Below are 12,158 nucleotides of genomic sequence, written 5' to 3'. Positions count from 1 at the left end.
ATTGAAGAATTTTTCCATGAGAATGTAAATTGTCTGCATGTACAAAACAGGTATGCCCTGCTCTCCAAATTTTGAGTACAAACATAATTACATCTCTCTCTCTCTCTTTTTGTTTTTGTTTTTGTTTTTGTTTTCATTTAATCACTAAAGACCCTCAAAAGGAAGCAGTCAGGACTCTGATCTGCCTTAAACCAAAGAACAGCTGGTCTGGCTATCAACGTTTCCAGAAACAGTATCCAAAGTGGTGATTAACATCCCGAAATCCATTCTACCCCCCTAAAAAATGTCCAAACAAACTCCCTGGCCAGTGGGAGATGCAATCGCCATGTGACCCAGCTCCGGCTACAGAGATGTGAGGGGAAGCTGGGAAACATGCTTCGTCTCCTGAAAAAGAGTATTTCACAATCTCTAGGGAGAAATTCTCTCTCTGAGTTGTCTCTCTCTCCTAGTGGCTGCTCTTGGCACCATAATCCTGACTGTTAGTCACTCCTCACTTCTTGGAGGGGAAAAGAATACATCTGGGATAGAAAAACACCAGCTCCGCGCGTGTGGACATTACTCTGAATGTTTGGAGCAATAGGGACTACTGATAGACTGTTTGGAATAATTTTGGAGCTCCTCTTTTTTCCCCTCAAAGATTAAAGGAAGAAAAGGACCCTTTGCCAATATTTGGGTTAACCTTCCTCGAATAGATATGATGTGACAATGTCACTGTGATTTAAGCTTAAATGTGAGGGATTTAATAGCAATTGTCTGAGAGTTGTTTTGCATCTTTAAAAAAAAAAAAACCCACGACCTCAGAATGATTTTGATTTTCCATTCGTATGAAGAAATGAAGCTAAATGCTTTTAATAGGGGGTTCCTGGGTGGCTCAGTCAGTTAAACATCCGACTCTTGGTTTCGGCTCAGGTCATGATCTCATGGGTCATGATCTCATGGGTCATGAGATCCGGGCTCCGGGCTCAGTGGGGAGTCTGCTTGAAGATTCTCTCCCTCTGCCCCTCCTCCTGCTCACGCTCTCTCTGTCTCTCAAATAAATAATCTTTTTTTTTTTAAATAAATGCTTTTGATCCTAAAAGTGCCTTTTCTTTATTCTTTTCTTTTTAAAGATTTTATTTATTTATTTGACAGAGAGAGACAGCCTGCAAGAGAGGGAACACAAGCAGAGGGAGTGGGAGAGGAAGAAGCAGGCTCCCAGCAGAGCAAGGAGCCTGATGTGGGGGCTCGATCCCAGGACCCTGGGATCACGCTCTCAGCCGAAGGCAGATGCTTAATGACTTAGCCACCCAGGCGCCCCTAAAAGTGCCTTTTCATAATTTCTAGGATCACGGTTGCAAGGCAGAAATTGAAAATTATCCTCAAAAGGCCTCTCCAGTCATCAAGTCTGTCTACCTCATGCTTTGATCTTTCCAGATGCTACTGGAGACGCTGGAGGAGAAAGCTCAGGTACGACAGAAAAGTACTGCTGGTGAGTCATACTCATGGGGACTTTTTTTTTCCCCTCTGAAATGACACTTTGTTTCAAGCGTGACCTTTGCGATGAGACATGACATCCGGTGACTGTCAAGGCAGTTGCGGCCAATGTGATGATATTAACTGTGGGTCTCCCAACAAAATGTTTGTTTCGTTCACACCATCCTCACTGGCCTGGTTGAAAGGGTCAAACAAGAAAATGCACGTCGCAGGGCGCTGTGAACGGCAAAGTTCTCTGTAAATACGATTGCTCGCCCCGGTTCATTGCAGTCCTCGTCAGGGCACAGTAATTCCTCTATCGTTGTACGCAGAGTTCTTCAGCTTTCCAGGCCTGGCCGACGCTTCTCCAGGATTATCAAGGCGTCCAGGTCCTTGAATGGGGACATCCTACCTTGAGGGTGGGGGACACTTCTGCACCCCTGTAGTTGCTAACACTGCACACGGGTAGGCGAGGCGTCAGAGAGCAAGTCAATAGTCATTGAAAATTGGGCCTGATCCCTAGGGGGCAACATCGTCAAACACATAGGGGAGGTCCGACTCCAGCCCGCTGTGGGCGGCAGGAAGTGGAGCCTCCCACCCGGAGGACAGGGGGGCCAATATGCAAATGAGGCCAGCCCCCAAGCCCCGAGGCAGTTGGGAAGAGCCAGATAATCCAGAGGGTTCTGACAGCCCTTCCGTTGGGTTTTACCGTAGCTCACACACGGCCACACCCGAGATCTTGGAGCCACAATTCATCTCTCGCACCCAGCCCCCCATCCCACCCCGCCCACTCCGACCCAGGAGCTGGCAGTTAAAAATATCTGTAACATGAGGATTATCCCGATTCTGTAGTAAAAATCAGGAAGGTTGAAATAATAATAAACTGATGGAGGGCGTCCAGACACATGAACTGTAAAGCACAGCAGAGAAGGAACTTGGACACCTGCAAATATTCCATCATTATGAGAGTCACCAGTTGTTCCCTACGGGCCGGGAGCTGGACAGCCACTTTCCTCCCTGAGGCCTCACATCATCACAAGAAGTGACTGCTCTGCATAGCGAGGAGCCCCAGCTGCACGACAGAGAAGCAGCTCTGGGATTCGCTCGGGGGTCCGTGCCCTTGGCTACCACTGTATTACATTCCTTCACTCAACAAACGTTTACAGAGCATTTACTAGGGGCCCTGCATGCTCCTTGCTGTCAGGGATACAGGGATAAAAGACCCCATCCCCTCCTTTAAGAGCTCGTTTTCCAAAGAAGCTCCGGGACTAATAAACAGATGATTACAGGATGGTGTTACTTGGCCATGACAGAGAAGAGTCGCCAAACGCACACTGGGAGGGCCAGGAGACCCTTCCAGGAGCAGCCCTGTGGATGGCCCCGGCGGCACTCGACACTACCATATACACTGGACTACCGCATGTCTGAAAACAGTCCCAATAATCTACAGCTACAGGTGTGCATGGTGCCCCTCCCTGTTCTGCAAGGCTCACTGCACCACTGTCTGGTAGACTTGCGTCCGAACAAGTTTTGCAGGATAAATAGGGGAGCTGGTAGTCAAAGAGGGGAATGGGGTGTGTGTGGGGGGGAGGCATTCTAGGCAAACGGAATGGCCTGAGAAAGGTCTCTGTGACCGGAGCATAGGTCCCAAGAAGAATGGGGATGAGAAGACCAAGAGGTAGACAGGAGCCAGGTTAACAACAAAAACCCTTTGTATCACGCCAAGGGGCATAGATTTTGTTCTAAAGGTTAGGAGGGTGTTTGGGAGAATGTTATACAGGGAAATGGCGATGTCATAAATGTGGTTTCAGAAGTCTCATGATGCCAGCATTACACAGGATGGTTTGGGATGCAGCAGTCCCTGGATGAGAAGGCCAGTGAGGGGCTTCCTGCAGCATCCAGAAAAGAAAGTACAAGGACCCGAGAAAAGATGGTCACAGTGGGAGGAAGAGGAGGAAGGATTCCAGACTTATTTAAGAAATAGAAGAAGAGATCAAACTTACTGACCAAATGATTGTAAATATGCAATGTGGGAAGATGACTCCAGGATTCTGGCTTAGGTCACCATGTGGATGGTGACGCCATTTCCTTTTGGTGAGGCCTGGGACGGTGGCTTATTCAGGGCCGCATTATCAGCACAAGCGCAGTGACAAGCACACAGTATGTACTCAATAAATACTCACGGAATGAATGAGGGCACGAATGCCTGAGTGTGGAATAGTAATAAAGAACAATGGGAGGGTGGGGTCTGGCTGATGGTACTTGTTGAGTGTGAGATGCTCGTGATCCGGTCAGAGGAAGATGTGCTGGGGCTTGTACAGGTGACACTGGGGTTCAAAAGAGAGATCTGGGCCAAAGGTCTGAACCAGGGAAGCATCCACATTCACATTCGGCGTAAGGAGAATGGCAGAGAAAAGAAGTCATGGTCAGACCCTGGGAAACATGGACAGTGGTCCGCAGAAGAACAAGGGCCCTTGGAAAGAGATACACGTAAGGCAAGAAAGAATGGGGGTGTGCAGTTCCAGGAAGGAGGGCCTGTCACAGGCCACTGGAGGCCCCGTAGAATGCGGACTGGAATTTATGCATTGAACTTGGCAGCCCGGAGAACAGAAGCCCCGGGGCCCTGGCTGGCAGGAATGCTGAGCTCCTGCTGGCGGGGTGAGCTGAGCTGCAGCTGTGGGAGGACAGGGCCCGGGGGTCACACCGGGCAGTGATGTGTGGGAGCGGCTTGGGCAGCCTCAAGAGAAGGTTCATTCTGGCTGACGAGAGCCTGCAGGCAGCTGAGGGGAGCCAGGATCTGGCAACCAAGCAGAGGGCAGTGAAATGTATTTATTAAAAATAAAATAAAATCGGGCTCCGGGTGGCTCAGTCGGTTGAGGGTCTGCCTTCTGCTCAGGTCATGATCCCGGGGTCCTGGGATCGAGTCCCACATCGGGCTCCTTGCGTTGCGGGGAGCCTGCTTCTCCCTCTGCCTCTTTCTCGCTCTGTCTCTCGTGAATAAATGAATAAAATCTTCTTAAAATTTAAAAAAATAAAATAAAATAAAATAATTTTGAAGAACTCTCATCTGATGGGTGACGTGAATCACTGGTTATACTGGTGTCCTAAAGAGAGAGGAGGAAGCGAGGCATATGGTCTGTAGAGAATTAAAACATAAGAAAACCAACTAGTTGGGCTGCTTTGTATTATTGCCACACGTGGCAATTCTGAGCGACGGTGGTGATAAAATACTCCTTCAGGGCAGGCCACCGCCGCGGCTACCCTCCGCACAGATGGGCACCTTCGACGGGGTTCTAGGCCATCAGCTGATTGTGTTAGAACAGCCGACATGTTGTTTTGTTCCTTTTTGTGGCGTTAGTTTCATAGAACCCCTTATTTTTAGAGTGTTGGAGGCATGTCTTGTTTTTCCATTCGGACGACGACATGCATCAAGGGTCCGTGGGGTGCTGGCCGTCAGCTGGCTGGAGATTAAGAGCGCTGTGAGAGACGTAATGTGTTCTTTGGGAAAAATTGGTCGACAGCCTTATTTGTGCCCATAACAAAAGAAGTCAGACATTGGCTATGAGTCACCACTTTCCTCTTATTCTAGCCTTGAACCCTGCAGAGCAGAAAGAGGTGTGAAGCATGAGAAAGGGCTCTTTACAAAGAGAAGAGTGTGCAGATGCGGACACGTTGACCTAGAAGCAAGTTCTGGGGCGTAGCAACTGTAGGACCCCGGAAGTATCCTCCTCACCTGCTCCGAGCCTCGGTTTCTCCATTTGTAGAATGGGGCTAAGAACACCTGACCAGCTACTTCCCAGCTCATTTCTAGAGGTCCAGTGAAACCAGGTAGAGGAAGGGGCGATGTACATTATAAAGCACGGTGCTTCCCAGGGTTCGAGAAGGGGAGACGTGGAGCCCAGAGCAAGTGTATCTGCGCAGGTTAAATGTAACTCTAGACCTGGAACTCTCATTTCCGCTGCAGATACAGTGTGTTGAGCAAAGCTTGAGGACATCAAAGTGCACATGTGAAATTTGGACACTGGGTAAACAGCTCAGTGGGAAAAGGAGCTGCGCCAGGCCTCTCCCAGTGTGGGGCTCGCTCCAGGAAGCCAAGTGAAAAAGAAGACTCCAGAGAACAGTGATGCCATGGCCAAGACTGCATGCCTCACAAGTACAGGGTGGCTGTGTCTGGTTGGGAAGGAAAAGTCAGGTCCAGAAGAAGCTCTTGGAGCAACATCTCCAACACCATGTGCCAACTGGCAGATTCGGTCTGTAACCAGAAGCCTCTTCTCTTTCCATTGGCTTTACTGCATTTTTGGAGAGTGGATGAGTCTTCTGTTAAGGAGTGTGCTGGAAACCCTATGACCCCCTCCAAATCTCCCAAATCAAATGGAAAATAAAACAAAGATGTCCTTTTGCTTCTTTCTGACTCCCTTTACGGAGATTACACATAAGCCATGAGCTTTTTCTTTACCACCTGGAAATGGATGGGAAGTTGTTTCCAGAGGTTACTGATGATGGCATCATGACGATGGATGATAGGCTGTCAGCCCTCCCAGGCCTGGTCCACCTGCTTTCTTTGAAGCTGAGTGGGGGCTGGGGCTTCTCTGCCATGGCCGGGTAGGGAGGAGGGCTGGGGAAGTGCTCTGTGCTTCTAGGAGGAATAAAAGGAGCTTGCATCAGAAACCAGGGATGTACTGTATGGTGACTAACATAATGTAATAAAAAAACATTTTAAAAAAAAAGGGCATTTCCACACAGTTCTGCAGGCTTCTCCATGGAATTTACATAACTAAAGGCAGAGACAGGTCACTGCAGAAAAGCGTCTGCTCCCCCTGCTAACTAGCGCTTAATAAACAGTGTAAGGCTGAGAAGAACAGGACAGATCAGATTTGAAGAAACAAGCCCTTGAGATGGTCCTGGGAGTCAGATGTTGCCCTGGGAGCAGGTCAGGTAGGGAGCCATGAATCCAGGGGCTTGTTCTTCCAACCTGGAGACACACCAAGTGAGCTTCCTTTCCAGGTGGAACCCTACCTTTTCCATGAGTCACCCCCTCCCTGTGCACCTGCCTCATTCCAGCGGCCTAACCCACCATCTAATGAGCAGTTTACACCTCCCACAGCCTCCACAATCTGCCTCATCGGCAACTCCTCCGAACACCAAGGTGAAGCAGCAGGAATTGTATCCTGGAAAACTTTGCAGGTTAAGAAACATGGCCAGGGGCTCCCAATTAATTACTGGTGAACCTGGCATCGGCCTCATTACGTTTCTAGCACATTTCACAAACCGCCCAGCCATGCTTTTTCCTGTTCTTTCAATGTAACATTTATGAAGTGCCCCCGAGCTTCATCGGGGGGGGGGGGGGATTTTTAGAGCAGAGGAGGAAAACAAAGCAGGTGTCGAGGTTCATTAACCTCACCTTCTGCCCTTTCTAAAAACGGACTCGCTGAGAGGTCCAGGCTGCCTTTTAAACGCCACGTGCCTGTGATAGAAAATTATTCTTGCTTTGTATATGCATTTGCAGGTCTATTTTTGAGCCAGTTGCTACACCGAATCGAGAGTTTAAACTCTGATATTCTGGAGCTCGAATGACCGGCTTCAGTGTTTCCCATCCCTGTGCCCTCTCTGGGTCTCTTCCCAGCTCCTCACCCAGCTCGCGCTCGTGGGCCTCCTCGTTGGAGCGGCCAAGGGCTGCGGAGAAACACAACCTTCACATCTAATGGAGGCCGGGATGGTCTTTTCCTTATAAACGAAGGGGAAAGCATAAATTACAGAAGCAGTAACCAGCAAACAGACCTTCTCTCGAAGCTGGCTCTCCCCCAGCCATGCCCCAAAGTCTCCACTATAAATATGCAGAGGAAGTAAACCTTAACCACACCGAGGCTAAAAAAAATGACACTAGTTTCTGTTTGTGGCTTTTGTAAATCAGTTTAATTGCGTCACACTTCCACCTCGAATGCATGACAATAAGGTCCGGGTTACCCAGTAGACGGCAGAAAAACCCCCAAATGTATCATCGTAGAGCACCTTCCTACACAGTCTGTTTTTCCCTGGGAGCTGACAATGAATCACCTGTTGACAGCCGTGGGGCCGTCACGTGGCGGCCGTGAAGCCTACCTCGTGGAGGGAAGCCACACCAAGCAGGAATGTTGCTGGAGCCCGAGGGCGCTGGCCCTTCCTCGCGGAGGCCACGAATGTGATTAAGTCTCTCTCTACTGTATGGAATTAAATAACCATGTGGCAAAAAGTTACAGCGCCTGCCTTGCAACACTAAACTGTAAAATGTGTTGGCAGCACCTAATACCTCTTGCAAAATATAATTACAGATCCCGATGCTTTGAGAGTTGGCGTAGAAATCATCCAAACCAACTTAAAATAGTAACAAAGGCTGAGTGTGAACCTGTGGAGAGATTCTCTGAAAAGAGATCAGGAGGAAGGCCAAGCTTTAATCAGTCTTTTAGGAGCAGAAGGAGATCGCCCCTGCTCAACGATAACTGCCACCCTTAGAGACAGCTGTCCCTCCAACTCGGACCCCACTCTCCTCCACGAAGAATTAGATCTGAAATCCTTAGGGGCCAACGTGGATGTGTTGATAGCCAGTCCCACCGCATTTCAGAAATGAACGGAGGCACACAGCTACAACCACGGGGCTTGGAGGCCTTGTGGTTTTTGTTTTGTTTTGTTTGACCATTTGAACATAGTTCATCACTTTCTGGAGAGAAAGGACTTGGGCTGGATTGGGCAGCTTCCATCATCAAGAGCCAAAAATTTCACATCTGCTCATTTCCCATCTTGAATCTCTTGCAAAAAGACTGTGATATTTATTCACAAGGGACCTTCAGAACAAGGGGGATGTTAGCCGGGAAAATCTATCACAGCAGATTCCTTTGTTCCAGAAAACTTGTAAAAAGTCTTGGGCCCATGTACATGATTGGATGGGAGTTATATTAGCCCATCCCCCCCCACTGAGTCAACAATACACAAAATTAAAAATTAAAAAAAAACTATTAAAACAGTTGATCACAAAGACAATATTTATAGTACATACATGTTTTCTGGAAGATTTTAATGAAATAAATAGCTGGCTAAATATGTATTCACTAACGTAAGCACTGTTTCACTGGGCCATGGCTTTTGTCTGGATGGTATTCTAATGCTTTGTTCTGACTTATTTTGAGTTCTGACACCTGGACATACGCTGGGTCACATGTCCAGCTTACTATGTGATTCCCAGTTCTCTAGTGACCCTTGGTCCCCAGTTCTAAGGGGCTGGGCTGGCCTTGTTTGTGCTGTCACCTGCATCCCCCCTCTGGCAGTGGGGACCAGAGGCACACACTCGACCCAGACTTGGCCACTCACTGTCCCTTCTCCCGGAGAATGAAATGGAGCAAAGAAAACTTTCCCAATAGCTGGACTTAGTGTGTAAACGGGAGTGTGGCCCGTGGCCAGGGTCCACCCCTCACACTGGGGAGCAGGGGAAGCTGGTCTACAGAAACCAGAGAGAAAGCCCTGATTTCTTCCCAGGCTTGAGGCTGGTACCTCCCCAAGGCCCAGCGGCAAGCTCATTCCAGGTTGTATTTGACATTTTTTGAAAAACTTACATTTTCCTTATTTGTTTAACTCTGGCAATTTCTGCCCCATGAAACCAAGAGATCATGTCTGGTACAAATTTTTACCTCAGAGGCACGTCATTCCCTGGGGCTTTGGGCTCCAGGCTGACTGAACATCGAAAGCCCTGCAGTGGCTCACGGGCACTAGCTCGGTGTTCTCTGTGCAGAGGCTACTGGCCATTGGGGTGAGCTCCAGCTCGGTGCGTTCTAAGCACGAGAACTTCGCAAGTCCTTTAGCCTCCAAGCGTCTCTGTTTCCTCAGCTGTAAAATGAGATAAATAAACTAAAAATTGATCATGTGATAAAGCATAAAAAGCTTGAACATTGGGGTTAGCCTGAGGACAAAATGCCAGCTCAGTCACCTCCCAGAGCCTCAGTGTCCTCACTGGCATGTGACGAGTCCTGCAGTATGGGCACATTTATTTTTACCATTACTGTCATTATCACTACTGCTCTTTCCTTGTCTTCCCAGTGAATGTGAAAGTTCTTCCTCATCTATAAAGAACAATTCCCTAATAAAGGGTATGGAGATGCTTTCTTTAAGCAGCAAAAGCAGCTTCTGTCTCATCTCTGTTACTCAGCGGGAGACAGTTGGTTTTCTGTCAACGACGTCTCAGCTCTGGTTGGTTGACCTACCATGAGGGCTGTAAGACACGGAGGAAATAGACTTCCCCACTCCCTGAAGAAAAGGAGATGCGGGTAGGGGTGGAAGACAACCAGACCTGGAGGCCTGTCCTCAGGCCACTTACCCTCTGTGAGTCTCTCTGGAAAGCGGGGTGCTGATGTCATCTACTTCTTGGGACACTGGACACCTTGGAGGTGGTGTAGACGAAATGGAGTTCCACACTGAGTATCTTAACGACAGCCCTCCCTAGAACCGGCCCTAACTTTCCTGTCTTCACCCCCTGCAGCGGAACTAGAATAGTCACTCTGACGGCTATGAGTGTGTCCCTATGTTAGCGTTAACCCCAACGTGTTTTTCCTCAATCAGCAATTTTCCTACGAGGTCATCAGTTTAGGAAGAGATAAATCAAACCTCCTTCCCTTAACATTTATTACCTTATTTGGGTTTTTTAGGAACTGAAATTTGCATTGAGTGCAACTTAAAGGGAACAATTTTGACAGTTCAAATGTATCAAAATTTGAGTTCATACCAGGATCCGGTTTTCTCTTTAGTCACAATCATTTTAAAACTGAAGTTAAAGGGGTTTCATTCTAGAAAATGAAAAACTGAGTGACACGCTAAAGATAAAATTATGGTCTGGGTTCCCAAGTTCAGGCCAGAGTCGATTCTCCAAATTGCCCTGGAAAATGGTGATATTGATATTATGAGCTCTCCAGGGGTAGTGCTGGGGGCCAGAGGCTGAGTCAAGTGGCAAGACACGGGGGAGGGGCCCAGAAGAGGCGGGGCCCACAGGGGGCGGGGCCATAGGGGCGGGGAGGCACAGCCTGGAGCCCGGTCTGCTTTCTCACAAGTCATCAGCTCGCCTTGGTTCGTCCAGGATCATCTCAGTTTTAAGTCTGGGGTCCAGGAAAACAGGGACAGTGAGTCACCCCATCGGGTGGGTATAAACTGCTTCATGTTCTTATAACCCCTTAGCCTTGCTACACTTTCTGATCCCCACCTAGTCTATCCCATGAACTTGTATTAAATTTTGTTTCTTTTCCTTTCTTGACTAACTAGCAGAAGACAAATATAACGGAAGGAAAAAAGTGTTGCCAGCAGTCTGGAAACCACTGCTTGTACAGCCATGGTCTTGGAGTAGAGGGCAAATGTCCTCTCTTTTCTCAAAGCTCAGGACATCAAGAGCAGTGAACACCATCCCTGGGGATCAGCTGCACACATGGCTTAGCCTTATGGCTACGTTTGTTCTCTTATATAACTTTTTATAAGAATATTAATTGGTGCCATTGACACCGTACTTAACTTCCTCTTCATGCCCCTTGTTCTGCGGTGTGTGGAGCAGGGGAGGAAAGACGTTTCCGCTTTCCAGCCAGAAGAAACACATTTGCAAAGAAAATGAACCCCTGTAGGAAATTCCTCTTGCCTGGTACTTTTTTTAAAGCAAATTGGCCGGGGAGGGGTGGTTCATCACAGTTATCAAAGTAATATCTGCATATTGTCACAAACTAGAAGAATACAGAAGGCACCTTAAAAATCACCCATAATCCCAGAATGGTACCTTTTCAAACATACTGAATAGCAGCACAAGCAGTGGACGTCTTCAGTGAACAGTACTCATTCCACTGGTCACGCCGTCACCCGCCAGGGCTGCTAGCTGCTCAGAACGTCTGTGTCCCACAGCCTTTTACGGAGGAGCCGCGAGAGCAAAAACGGCCCCCTTGTTACTAAGTGACCACCGTTCTTTTTCTCCAGGCTGCTGAATTTGTGCCAGAGCCTTGAACCCCAACCCATCCACCCACAAATTCCTGCAGTTTCTATGAGGGAGCAGGCACCCTGGGACCCCACTTCCGTGGATAGGAGACGCACTGGGCAAGTATATTCGGTTGTATCAGTGAGCAGCAAGGTTACCAGGCGGCGGGCAGCCAGGGGATCTGTCCTTGTCTAGAAGGCAGGGAAAGCTTCCCGAGGACATTACACTCAAACCAAGCCCTGCCAGCTGACTAGGAGGGGCCAGGTGAAGACAGAGAGAAAGGCCATGGGGGGCAGCCCTGGAGAAGGCAAGGAGGCCGGAGGAGTGTCCCGTTGGGGAGGCTACATGGGAGAAGGCCAGGGTGACTAATACACTGGCATGAGCCGAGGATGCTAGAGGAAGCAGGATGGACAGGGTAAGATACAGAGGTCTATGTGCTTGTTTTCGGCCTTCCACAAGAGCAATGGGAAGCCTCCCCAGGCTCATTCACAGGGGCAGGACAGGACCTCTACGGCGAGCAAGCCGGGCTGCAGAGAGCAGAGTGCGTGTGGCGGAGAGCGACTGGAGGTAGAAGGCATCTGGAGAGGGAGAGGGGAAAGGGGCATGTTTGCAAGGTACCCAGGGGTCAAAATCAGCCTCAGTGATTGAGGAATTACTGGAGTAGGAGGGAGGGTCCGGATGGCGAGAAGGAGAGGTCTGAAAGCTGGCAGGACAGCCCCCCAGGGGCGTGTGGCTTGTG

The 12,158-nt window shown here is 48.9% G+C and overlaps 1 long non-coding RNA gene across 1 annotated transcript; it reads right to left on the bottom strand.

Moving 5' to 3' along the window:
- Positions 1-871: 871 nt before the first annotated feature.
- LOC130543502 (uncharacterized) lies at positions 872-10,044 on the bottom strand. Its single transcript, XR_008958881.1, has 4 exons — positions 9,794-10,044; positions 9,111-9,306; positions 7,084-7,176; positions 872-6,088 (listed from the first exon to the last, which is right to left on the bottom strand). It is a non-coding gene; the product is annotated as an uncharacterized LOC130543502 (long non-coding RNA).
- Positions 10,045-12,158: the final 2,114 nt, after the last annotated feature.

Source organism: Ursus arctos, unplaced genomic scaffold, assembly GCF_023065955.2.
Source record: "Ursus arctos isolate Adak ecotype North America unplaced genomic scaffold, UrsArc2.0 scaffold_13, whole genome shotgun sequence".
Lineage (NCBI taxonomy): Eukaryota > Metazoa > Chordata > Mammalia > Carnivora > Ursidae > Ursus > Ursus arctos.
This window is presented reverse-complemented; position numbering and strand designations above follow the sequence as displayed.